Here is a 12698-nt window from a genome sequence, read left to right as displayed (position 1 = left end):
TCACTCTGAAATGGTAGTGCCCATCCGGGGTGGAGAAAGCGGAACGTTCTTGGGCTCTGGGGGTGAGGCCGATCTGCCAGTAGCCCGCTGTCAGGTCGAAGATGCTTAGGTAGCGGGCTGCCCCCATGCGGTCGACTAGTTCATCTGCTCGGGGGATAGGGTGAGCGTCGGTTCGGGTGACCGCGTTCAGACCCCGATAGTCAATGCAGAACCGGAGTTCAGGGGTGGTACCCGGGGCCGCGGCCTTGGGGACCAGGACGACCGGGCTGGCCCAGGGACTGTCCGAAGGTTCGATGACTCCGAGGGCGAGCATCTTGGAGACCTCTTCTTGGATGCATGTACGTACCCGATCCGGTACTCGGTACGCCCGGTGTCGAACAGGAGGACTGTCCCCCGTGTCCACGTCGTGCAGGCACCAGGAGGTGACTCCGGGTGCGAGGGAGAACAGGTTTGCGAACGGCAGCAGGAGGGCCCGGCAATCTTGACGCTGCTCTGGGGTCAGGGCCTCGGAGAGTCGGACCCCGTCCACCAAACCATCTCTTTCCCGGGTCCTCAGTAGGTCAGGGAGGGGCTCGGAGTCTCCTTCTGTGCCACTGTCGGTAGCCATCAGCAGGCTGAGCTCTGAGCGCACGAAGTGGGGTTTGAGTCTGTTGGCGTGGAGGACCCGGAGGGGGTTCCGGGGGGACTCCAGGTCGATGAGATAGGTGACGGGACTCCTGCGCTCGATCACCTTGAAGGGCCCCGTCCATTTGTCCTGCAAGGCACACGGTTCGATGGGGGACATCACCCATACCTGCTGACCCAGTTCAAACTCGATGGAGGAGGCATGTTGGTCGTACCACTTCTTCATGTCCTCTTGACTGGCCTCCAGATTGGCTTTAGCGATCTCCCTGAATTTCCGGGTCTGATTGCGGAGGGTCAGGAGGTATTTGTAGACGTCCGGAGGGGTCTTTAGGGGGGCCATTTCCCATTCCTCCTTCACTAGGCTGAGAGGCCCGCGAACGGGGTGTCCGTACAGGAGTTCGAAGGGGCTGAAGCCGAGGGACTTCTGGGGGACTTCTCGGTAGGCGAAGAGGAGGCACGGTAGTAGCACGTCCCACTGGCGGCGTAGGGGTTCTTCCAGCCCCATGATCATCCCCTTGAGGGTGCGGTTGAACCGCTCGACCAGTCCGTTCCCCTGGGGGTGATAGGGTGTTGTGAATCGGTAAGTGACTCCGCACTGCTGCCAGAGGGATTTCATATACTTTGAAATAAAGTTCGTACCCCTGTCGCTGATGACTTCCCGGGGGAAGCCCACTCGAGAGAAGATCCCCATTAAGGCTCGACCCACTACTGGGGCTGTTATAGTACGAAGGGGGACCGCCTCCGGATAGCGGGTAGCGTGGTCCACCAGGACCAGGATGAAGCGATGGCCCTGTGCTGTTCGGGGGTCCAGGGGCCCCACAATGTCTATTCCCACCCTTTTGAACGGGGTGGTCACCACGGGAAATGGTTGTAGGGGTGCCTTGAGTTTGCGGCCGCTCTTCCCGCTGGCCTGGCAGGTCGGGCAGGACCGGCAATGGTTGGAGACGTCATTTCTCATTTTGGGCCAAAAAAAGTGAGTCACCAGGCGGTGGTAGGTCTTGTCTTGGCCCAGGTGCCCGGCCAGGGGGACATCATGGGCCAGGTTCAACAGGAAGTCTCTGAAGTGGAGGGGCACCACCAGCACTCGCCCGGCCCCCAGTTCTGCGATTTTCTGCTCGCTGTACAAGAGATCATTGTCCCAATAAACCCAGTGGGCCCCGGTGGTGTCTCCTTGGCTCTGGGCGAGCGCTTGCTGTCGCAATCCCTCGAGGGAGGGGCAGGTCTTTTGCTCCTGCCGGAATTGTTCCTGGGTGGGCCCCCCTTCTTGACGCCACTGAGCCAGGTCGGGAAGCTCGGGGGGCTGTGTGGACCTCTCTGTGGTGGGGTCCGGGTGGTCTTCTTCTGGAGCGATCGAGGGTGGAGGTGCTGCCCATTCTGGTTCTTCTGGTCTAGGGATGGTGCGGGTGGCCATGGACCGGGTGGTCACGCACGCCCAGTCCGGGAGGCCCAACATCCCCAGATGCTCTCTTCTTTCCACAGCGGTCCACGGGGAGCTCTCGAGATCGTTCCCCAGGAGGCAGTCCACGGGGGCATCGTCGCGGACAGTTACTTTCAGCATGCCGGACACTCCTCCCCATTCGAAGGGGACGCAGGCCATCCGACACAGGCTCTCCGAGTTATCTGCCGATCGGACGGGGCAAAGTACGTTTGGTAGGATTTGTTCTGGGGTCACCAGGTGACAACGGACGGCCGTCACACTGGCCCCGGTGTCACGCAGGGCCTCGGCCTTGCGCCCATTGATGCTCACCCATTGGCTGTACTTCCGAGTGTTGGCGGGCAGGGGAGTCCGCGGGACCATGTCTCTTCCTCCCAGGCATGCCAGGGTCATGGCGGCGGGTTCCCACTCGAACTGCTCCGACTCATAGGTCTCAGTGTCTTCGGAGACTTGTTCTTCTCCCAGGGCGGCGGCCGCCACCTGGCGGGGCCCGGGGACCTGGTTCTTCGGGCAGGTCGGGTCACTGGCATAGTGGCCGACTCGCTGGCATCGATGGCACGTCACGTTGGCTCGGAACCCCGGCCCGGGCCTCCTCCTCCTCCTCGGGGACGATGGTGACCTTGGTTGGTTCTGATCTGCTCATTCGGCCCACTCCGGGCCACTCGGGTGCTCTCCCACCGGTCAGCCTCGGTGGCGAGCTGCCGGGGTTCAGTCAATTTACTGTCGAGGAGGTGCTGCCTGAGCTCGACGAAGCAGTTGTTGGAGAGGTGCTCCCACACAATGAGATTGAAGAGTTGTTCGTAAGTGGTTACGTTGTTACCCTTGATCCACCCCTCGAAGGCTCGGCTGAAATAGTTCACGTATTCCAACCACGTTGTACCTGGGATCCGGGTGCAGTTGCGGAACCTCTGGCGGTACATTTCGGGTGTAAGCCCATATCGACTGAGGAGGGCGGCCTTCATATGGTCATAGGACGTCATTTGATGGTCCGGAAGCTGCAGCAGGGCATCACGACCCTCGTTGACGAATCTCCCCCATAGACCGGCTCCCCAGTCACTTCGAGCGACTCGGTGGGCGGTCATGGCAATCTCGTAGGCCTTGAACCACTGCTGTATGTCGTCGTTCCGGTGATATTCTCGGACCACATCCTTGGGGATGTGGACCTTCTGCTCGGTAGGACCTGGGGAGTGCGGTTGCTCGGGCACCCCTAGGTTTTTGTTCAGTTTGCGTATTTCTATCTCCGCTAGTTTGCACTCGTGCTCGTAGGCCAGTCTTTTTTCTTCGAGATCCCTCTGTCTCTGTTTTTCCTCTCGCTCTTCTCTGAGCCGTAAGTGTTCTAAGTTTATTTTTTGTTCCGCCAGCTTCAATTCTCCGTCTAATCTGAGTCGTGCCAAGTCTAACTCGTGTAATCTATTTTTTTCCCGCTCTTGGATCTCTTCACGGGAAGGGCCTGTTCTCCGTTCTTCCGTCAGGGTGGTGTTGACTTCCGGGGCTGCGGGGTCCCGGGGGGTTGCGGTATTTGTCTCTGTCCAGGCCTCTAGAGCGTTTTTGAAGTCTTCTTTTGTGCTTAGCCCGGTGGTAGCAATGCCTAAGTCCATGCAAAATTGTTTTAGCTCTCGGTGGTTGTATTCTTCCAGCCTTTCCATCTGGAACTTCTCCGCCGATCCGCTCTCTTTGGTCGTCATTGTGGTTTTAGTCGTAGGGTGAGTTACTGTCTGTACGGTACGCGTTGGTTCGGATCGCGCCGCTAGCCACCAATGTTAGACGGGGACCTGGAGGGTCGGCCGAGCACAAGGGAGAGGCCTCCGGTGAGGACCGTCTCTAGCGATCGCACAGACAGGTAACTTCCCCCCCACAGATGGACACCACACAAAGATCAGGGTAACACCTTTTATAGGCAATTCTTGTAGTAGAGTGGTACGATACAAGGCGATCAGGACACGATGATCCTCTCAATTCTAGTCTCTAGGAAAAGGAAGGGGGTAGCGGGACAGTCTTAGTACCCACGGGTACGGAGGTGTAACTGGGATAGCTCACAATCCTCGAGCTCGGTGTTCGGACGGGTCAGACCGCGGCAGCGCCGGCAGGTCCCGAAGAGGTCGTAGGTGGCAACGGGCCGCGGCAGCGCCAGCAGGTCCCCACGAGGATGGAGGTTACAACGGGCCGCGGCAGCGCCAGCAGGTCCCACGAGAATGCAGGTTGCAACGGGCCGCGGCAGCGCCAGCAGGTCCCACGAGGATGAAGGTTGCAGAGGGCCGTGGCAGGGCCAGCAGGTCCCACGAGGATGAAGGGTGCAGAGGGCCGCGGCAGCGCCAGCAGGTCCCACGAGGATGAAGGTTGCAGAGGGCCGCGGCAGCGCCAGCAGGCAGGACAATAGTTCACAAGGCAGGGCTGTGGCAGCGCCAGCAGTCCGTCAAGGATGAGTTCGTCGCGGTGTCTCTCGACTCCAGGATACAACTGCCTTCCTGTCCTGGGGCTGCCTCAGTTATAGGTCTGGCGCCCTTTGATGTCCGGACCCTCGCTCTTGGAGGTCGGGAGGTCTGGGATGAGGGAGTCCAGACACCCAGCAGGGGGGTGGAGCCAGCGCCCGAGGAGGCTGGGGGTGCTCGGCACCTGGCGGGGGAGAGCCATCGACACTTCTTACTCCCATTGACCTGCCAAGTGGTCCGTTCACCTCCTGGGTGGATGGTGGTGCCGGGATGTCGGGGCCTGGCCAGGCCCAGGGTCGGGGTCGGGCTGAGGCCGCGCGGCCGCGTGGTGCCGTGTCCAAGATGGCGGCTGGGCCGGGCAATGGTGCTGACGGTGGCCCGGGCCCGTGACACAGGGACATCCGGGAGCAGGCGTCCCATGGGGGACGGGTTGCGGGTTTGTTCTGTGGGTAGTACCTGGAAGGCCGGGACCCGGGCCCTGTCCTGCGGGGAGGGAGCGAGCCCTTCATGGGGCCTGTCCAACAGGGATAAAACGTACTTGTGATTTACAGTTAATAAAAGGGTCCATGACCTGGTTACAATCGCCCCCAAGGATAAATAATAAATCTTTGTGTTGGATACACTTATTTGTAATCGTAGGCCAGAAGGTATACTCCGGTTGAGTCGTACCATATATATTGAAAACAATTAAAGAAATGTTATTGTTAATGGGTATCTTAACCAGAATCCATCTGCCATCTGGGTTTATTTCTTGTGAAGTAACAGAACATTTTTTATTGGCACAAAATATTAACACCATTCTTTTTTGTAGTAGTAGGGGAAACAAGAACAGAACCAACCCAGTTGCGTTTAAGCTTAAGAGCCTCAATTTCTGTCAAATGTTTTTTTGTAATAAAACTAAATCTGGATTATAAGAGGCCAATAGACGACCAGTGTCAGAGGCTGAATGAGGTATCGGAAAGACAATTTAGGAAGTCGGGGAAATGAGTACATATAGAGCTGTCTCAGTGAACATCTGTGGCCTCAACGATAAGAAAAAGAGGGCAAAAGTCGCCTCGGAAGTGCAAGCCCTCGAGGCAGATATATTATGCCTCCAGGAGACCCATATTGCGGTAGCACAGTTGTCCTTATTGGATACCTTGGACTTTACTTTGGTAGCGGGTACGCATCAGAGTTCGTGGACCTGTGGAGTTGCAATTCTGGCTAAAAGAGATCTGAGTCAGTTTTTTACACGTCACCACTGATCGACAGGGAAGATGGGCTATCTTAGAGTTTTGGTCAACTGCCTGTACCTTTATGCTGTGCTCTATATATGGCCCAATTCTGGATGATGCAGGTTTGTCTGACTGGCTGACTAATAAATTGGTGTCTTGGCCGTCCCCTATTGTTTTATGCGGAGATTTAAACATCAACTTACCCAACTGCTGGTCCTGTGAGGAGCATTATAAATAACGTGGCAGAAAGTCTAGGGTATTCCAGTCTTTTAAAAATCTCTGCATAGATCATACCCTGATGGATATGTGGCAGACTAAGATACCAAATAATTTACCTGGATTTACCTGGATTTACCTTCTTTTCTGCTTCCCACCAGTCGCATGCCTGCCTTTATTTTATTTTATGTCACATTCTATAATTCAAAAGTGTGAGATCGACATTTTCCCCTTGGGTCATGTCTGATCATAATCCCTTAGTTTTAGTATTCAAGAAGGGTGGGACCGGTAACAAAAAGGGTAGCAATTGGCGTTTTGAGCGTGCATTGTTAGTGAATAACGAGTATCTCACCCATATGAGGACTTGGATTGCTACCTTTCTTAAAGAAAATCTTGGTAGTACCTCCCTGGAAATTGTTTGGGATACATTGAAAGCAGGGATTCGGGGGGAAGCCCTGCAGTTCACGGTAAATAGGGTAAAGAAAGAAAAGCAAAAAATGCGTGAGTTATATGACATACTAGCTCGAGAAGAAAATAAATTAATAGTGGCCACACAACAGGGGGGCGATAGCCAAGAGGTCCAGATGAGGGTTATGATTGCAAAAGCAGCTATAAATGACACTACAATAGCTAAGACAGCAGCGAAATTCTTAGTGTACAGGGAACAAGGGAGCCAGATCAGGGCATGATCCTTGACCCAATAGGCATAAGATTAGCATTCAAAGGGTTTTATCAGACATTGTATCTGGATGCAGGGATGGGTTAGTGTGAAGACGTTTATGACTATTTAGATTTACCTACATTCCCTAGATTTGATGAAGAAGTCTGAGCCGAACTAGAAGGTGCCCTGCCATGGGAAGAGATCTCAACAGCTATTTTATATTTGGCTTCAGGGAAGGCTGCTGGTGAAGATGGCATTCCCGTGGAATTTTACAGAGTATTTGCACCGGATCTTAGGGACTGCCTAATGGGATTATTTACACATGTATTTGAAGGCAATAAACCTCCTCCTTCATGGTTCGGCACCTGCAGGTATTTCCACAAGCGGAAAATACTTGCAGGTGCCGAAATACCGGTATACTCTCTCCGGCCCCTCGAGGAAGTACACAAACTATTAAAATAAGGTACTATTGGCCTTCAATATCTAGAGTGGAATAACAGAACCACTGCTATACTTGCTTCACAAATCGTGTGAGTACTGTTTTAATGGTCCTGAAGAAAACCCCATAGACCTGGCTGGGTATAGGGGGCTGAAACATGTCGACCTCAGTTTTTTAACATACACATAGTGCAAGTGATCCATTAACACGGTCCATTAGTGAACATAAACTTTTAATGTTTTCTTGAATCATCTCCTTTTTTCTAATAAATATAAGTCGCTCAATAAAGGCGATTCAAAGAATTTTAACTCACTATTTTCTGAGCACTTACTTTTCTCTGGACACTACTACAAATCCAGTGGTTACCTCCGGGTGGAGGTTTGCATATTTGAAAACAAAACCCTATGATGATGCACTAACGCAACGCTATAGCGGAGAATCAAGATATACCGCTACTCCATATACGTGTGTGTATGAGGGTTTTTATGAAGGGCACTGATTACTAAATAAACCCTGGTCACGTAGTTACAAGTGGTCCATTCTCCCCCTTCAAATGATTTTTTGATAATATTTTTCTACCAGGAATTTTTGGGGACACATAAACCCTATGCTGGGTCAATGCTGGCCTAAATAAACTGTTTTTTTTATTATTCTATGACGGGTTTAAAATAATTCCATGAAATAAAAAATGAATTTGGGCTTGGCCATAAGGACTTTTTTACGTTTTTACAAATCAGGGACTTTCTTTATCACAAGGCCGGAGGGGCGATCGGATTCCAAAAATGCAGACTGGTTGACGCTTTGTTAGCGGGACGCAAACCTTCAATTGGTTTCATCTATTCCCTCCTTAATAAACATATGAATGATGATATGGATAAACAGTCTTTGAGATGGCAAGAACAGCTGGCCATTTCAGACGCATGCTTTTGGGAGTGTTTTACTCTGGCTCAATCATTGTTTATATCTTCTAAATTACAAGTACAGTATTATAAAACTGGCTTTAAACTATACTACACTCTTATTAAATGGGGGGGTGGTAAAGGTACCTGATGCCCTAGATGCTAATTGACTGGGCCGTTATAGAACTTATTTTTGCCACTTGCCCGTCTTTATCTCTTCTAAAATCACCGTCATTTTTCTCAATAAATTAAATATTCAGGTATCCTTACGCCCTGCAGTGATTCTCCTGGGAGTGCCTGAAACAGAGAATTTGGCAAGAGGTAGTGGGTTGGTTTTTATTACATGACTATTTACCATTTATGTATTGCCTTGGTCTGGTTAGACAGTGATCCACCAGTGTTTCAACAATGGCTAGCTAGGGTGTTCGTGACAAGTGCTCATTTAACTCCGTAAAAACATATTCCATAAACTCCTTTTTTCAGGGCTGCTTTTTTCTTGGCTGTGTCACATCCTTTCACGGATCAACTCGGGTGTGTCCCGCACACCTCTAGTTGATCCGTGAAAGGATGTGACACAGCCAAGAAAAAAGCAGCCCTGAAAAAAGGAGTTTATGGAATATGTTTTTAAGGAGTTAAATGAGCACTTGTCACGATAACCCCTGAGGAAGGGAAGTCCCGAAATGCATTGGGTGTCTGTGAATAAATCGTGACTTGTGGAAACATCTTTCTCCAGTGTTTTTGTGGAAACATGCTAAACAGAGAAGCGAATGAGTAAAATAAATTGAAGAAAATGAAAAGAAAAATATGGAAGAATAGAAGAGATAAAACTTGGAATAAGCATTGAATATGAATTTAATGTATTGGATTCATTTGTAAGATGGCTGTGCAGCTTGAATGGAGTCATGATTGGCTCCCTCCTGTTTGGTTTCATTATTGCAGCGCAATTGGGCGGAGCGCGGAGCAAGCTTGCACGCCAATAAAGGATAAAATGGCGACATGAAAATTTGTAGTACACGAACGTTGATGAAAACAGGTGTGCATCTCACCACCAATGTCTGTAATAGATAGGGTGTTGGCACTCTGTAATCTTGAAAAGGCAATCTTCCTATCGAAGGGGACTCGTAGAAAGAGGAAGGGCCTTAGGAGATGGGGTCCGTTACTGGACTGGATTGAATCAAGGAGTGGTTGAGGTTTGGCACAGCACTTTATTCAGATGTGTATTAAGAATCTTCCGATGTTGCTTGTCCTTATTGGATGTGTTTACAATTTTTTTACAATTGTTTTTTGTCTCTTTCCTTTTTAGGGCTCGGCCTACGTCAACCCTGCGTCAGCAGGGGAGGCGGAGCTCCGATCTCTTATGTTATAAAAAAAAAAAAGTTTCTTTAGGGGTCGGGGCTGCAACATTCCTTAGTGCGCGCGCGTTTTTTATGGCATCTGCAAAGTGATTAGTCTTCGCTGTGCTGTGTTTTTAGTAGCCTTGACGCGATAGGCTTAATGTAATTTGTCCGTCGCCATGTTGGCATATTCTCTGCGGTTTCGCGCACGGCCGTTCATAAATATCAATTAGGAGCTGTCAGGTAGGTGCTGTAATGGAATCCAGATGCTGTGTGCGCGCGTGCGCCATGCATTATTTTGTTGCTCCTTTCATCTCAGGTTTACTCGAGTGGTAGTGCAGAGTGGTAGTGCAGAGTGGTAGTGCAGAGTGGTAGTGCAGAGTGCAGAGTGGGAGTGGGAGTGCAGATTGAGAGTGCGAGTGGTAGTGCAGAGTGCAGATTGGTAGTGCAGAGTGCAGAGTGGTAGTGCAGAGTGCAGAGTGGTAGTGCAGAGTGGTAGTGCAGAGTGGTGGTGCAGAGTGCAGAGTGGTGGTGCAGAGTGCAGAGTGGTAGTGCAGAGTGGTAGTGCAGAGTGCAGAGTGGGAGTGGGAGTGGGAGTGCAGATTGAGAGTGCGAGTGGTAGTGCAGAGTGCAGATTGGTAGTGCAGAGTGCAGATTGGTAGTGCAGAGTGCAGAGTGGTAGTGCAGAGTGGTAGTGCAGAGTGGTAGTGCAGAGTGGTGGTGCAGAGTGCAGAGTGGTAGTGCAGAGTGCAGAGTGGTAGTGCAGAGTGCAGAGTGGTAGTGCAGAGTGCAGAGTGGTAGTGCAGAGTGGTAGTGCAGAGTGCAGAGTGGTAGTGCAGAGTGGTAGTGCAGAGTGGTAGTGCAGAGTGCAGAGTGGTAGTGCAGAGTGCAGAGTGGTAGTGCAGAGTGGTAGTGCAGAGTGCAGAGTGGTAGTGCAGAGTGGTAGTGCAGAGTGGTAGTGCAGAGTGGTAGTGCAGAGTGCAGAGTGGGAGTGCAGCTTGAGAGTGCGAGTGGTAGTGGAGAGTGCAGAGTGGGAGTGCAGATTGAGAGTGCGAGTGGTAGTGCAGAGTGCAGATTGGTAGTGCAGAGTGCAGATTGGTAGTGCAGAGTGGTAGTGCAGAGTGCAGAGTGGTAGTGCAGAGTGGTAGTGCAGAGTGGTAGTGCAGAGTGCAGAGTGGTGGTGCAGAGTGCAGAGTGGTAGTGCAGAGTGCAGAGTGGTAGTGCAGTGTGCAGAGTGGTAGTGCAGAGTGCAGAGTGGTAGTGCAGAGTGGTAGTGCAGAGTGCAGAGTGGTAGTGCAAAGTGCAGAGTGGTAGTGCAGAGTGGTAGTGCAGAGTGCAGAGTGGTAGTGCAGAGTGCAGAGTGGTAGTGCGGAGTGAAGAGTGGTAGTGCAGAGTGGTAGTGCAGAGTGGTAGTGCAGAGTGGTAGTGCAGAGTGCAGAGTGGTAGTGCAGAGTGGTAGTGCAGAGTGCAGAGTGGGAGTGCAGATTGAGAGTGCGAGTGGTAGTGCAGAGTGCAGATTGGTAGTGCAGAGTGCAGATTGTTAGTGCAGAGTGCAGAGTGATAGTGCAGAGTGCAGAGTGGTAGTGCAGAGTGGTGGTGCAGAGTGCAGAGTGGTAGTGCAGAGTGGTAGTGCAGAGTGCAGAGTGGTAGTGCAGAGTGCAGAGTGGTAGTGCAGAGTGGTAGTGCAGAGTGCAGAATGGTAGTGCAGAGTGCAGAGTGGTAGTGCAGAGTGGTAGTGCAGAGTGCAGAGTGGTAGTGCAGAGTGGTAGTGCAGAGTGGTAGTGCAGAGTGGGAGTGCAGATTGAGAGTGCGAGTGGTAGTGCAGAGTGCAGATTGGTGGTGCAGAGTGCAGATTGGTAGTGCAGAGTGCAGAGTGGTAGTGCAGAGTGCAGAGTGGTAGTGCAGAGTGCAGAGTGGGAGTGGGAGTGGGAGTGCAGATTGAGAGTGCGAGTGGTAGTGCAGAGTGCAGATTGGTAGTGCAGAGTGCAGATTGGTAGTGCAGAGTGCAGATTGGTAGTGCAGAGTGCAGAGTGGTAGTGCAGAGTGCAGAGTGGTAGTGCAGAGTGCAGAGTGGTAGTGCAGAGTGCAGAGTGGTAGTGCAGAGTGCAGAGTGGTAGTGCAGAGTGGTAGTGCAGAGTGCAGAGTGGTAGTGCAGAGTGGTAGTGCAGAGTGGTAGTGCAGAGTGGTAGTGCAGAGTGCAGAGTGGTAGTGCAGAGTGGTAGTGCAGAGTGCAGAGTGGTAGTGCAGAGTGCAGAGTGGGAGTGCAGCTTGAGAGTGCGAGTGGTAGTGCAGAGTGCAGAGTGGGAGTGCAGATTGAGAGTGCGAGTGGTAGTGCAGAGTGCAGATTGGTAGTGCAGAGTGCAGATTGGTAGTGCAGAGTGGTAGTGCAGAGTGGTAGTGCAGAGTGGTAGTGCAGAGTGCAGAGTGCAGAGTGGTAGTGCAGAGTGCAGAGTGGTGGTGCAAAGTGCAGAGTGGTAGTGCAGAGTGCAGAGTGGTAGTGCAGTGTGCAGAGTGGTAGTGCAGAGTGCAGAGTGGTAGTGCAGAGTGGTAGTGCAGAGTGCAGAGTGGTAGTGCAGAGTGGTAGTGCAGAGTGCAGAGTGGTAGTGCAGAGTGGTAGTGCAGAGTGAGAGTGCAGAGTGGTAGTGCAGAGTGCAGAGTGGTAGTGCCGAGTGCAGAGTGGTAGTGCAGAGTGGTAGTGCAGAGTGGTAGTGCAGAGTGGTAGTGCAGAGTGCAGAGTGGTAGTGCAGAGTGCAGAGTGGTAGTGCAGAGTGGTAGTGCAGAGTGGTAGTGCAGAGTGGTAGTGCAGAGTGCAGAGTGGAGTGCAGATTGAGAGTGCGAGTGGTAGTGCAGAGTGCAGATTGGTAGTGCAGAGTGCAGATTGGTAGTGCAGAGTGCAGAGTGGTAGTGCAGAGTGCAGAGTGGTAGTGCAGAGTGGTGGTGCAGAGTGCAGAGTGGTAGTGCAGAGTGCAGAGTGGTAGTGCAGAGTGCAGAGTGGTAGTGCAGAGTGCAGAGTGGTAGTGCAGAGTGGTAGTGCAGAGTGGTAGTGCAGAGTGCAGAGTGGCAGTGCAGAGTGCAGAGTGGTAGTGCAGAGTGGTAGTGCAGAGTGCAGAGTGGTAGTGCAGAGTGGTAGTGAAGAGTGGTAGTGCAGAGTGGGAGTGCAGATTGAGAGTGCGAGTGGTAGTGCAGAGTGCAGAGTGGGAGTGGAGAGTGCGAGTGGTAGTGCAGAGTGCAGATTGGTAGTGCAGAGTGCAGATTGGTAGTGCAGAGTGCAGAGTGGTAGTGCAGAGTGCAGAGTGGTAGTGCAGAGTGGTAGTGCAGAGTGCAGAGGGGTAGTGCAGAGTGCAGAGCGGTGGTGCAGAGTGCAGAGTGGTAGTGCAGAGTGCAGAGTGGTAGTGCAGAGTGCAGAGTGGTAGTGCAGAGTGGTAGTGCAGAGTGGTAGTGCAGAGT

This window comes from Lissotriton helveticus, chromosome 3_1 (genome assembly GCF_964261635.1).
Source record: "Lissotriton helveticus chromosome 3_1, aLisHel1.1, whole genome shotgun sequence".
NCBI lineage: Eukaryota > Metazoa > Chordata > Amphibia > Caudata > Salamandridae > Lissotriton > Lissotriton helveticus.
Note: the sequence above shows the minus strand (reverse complement) of the source record.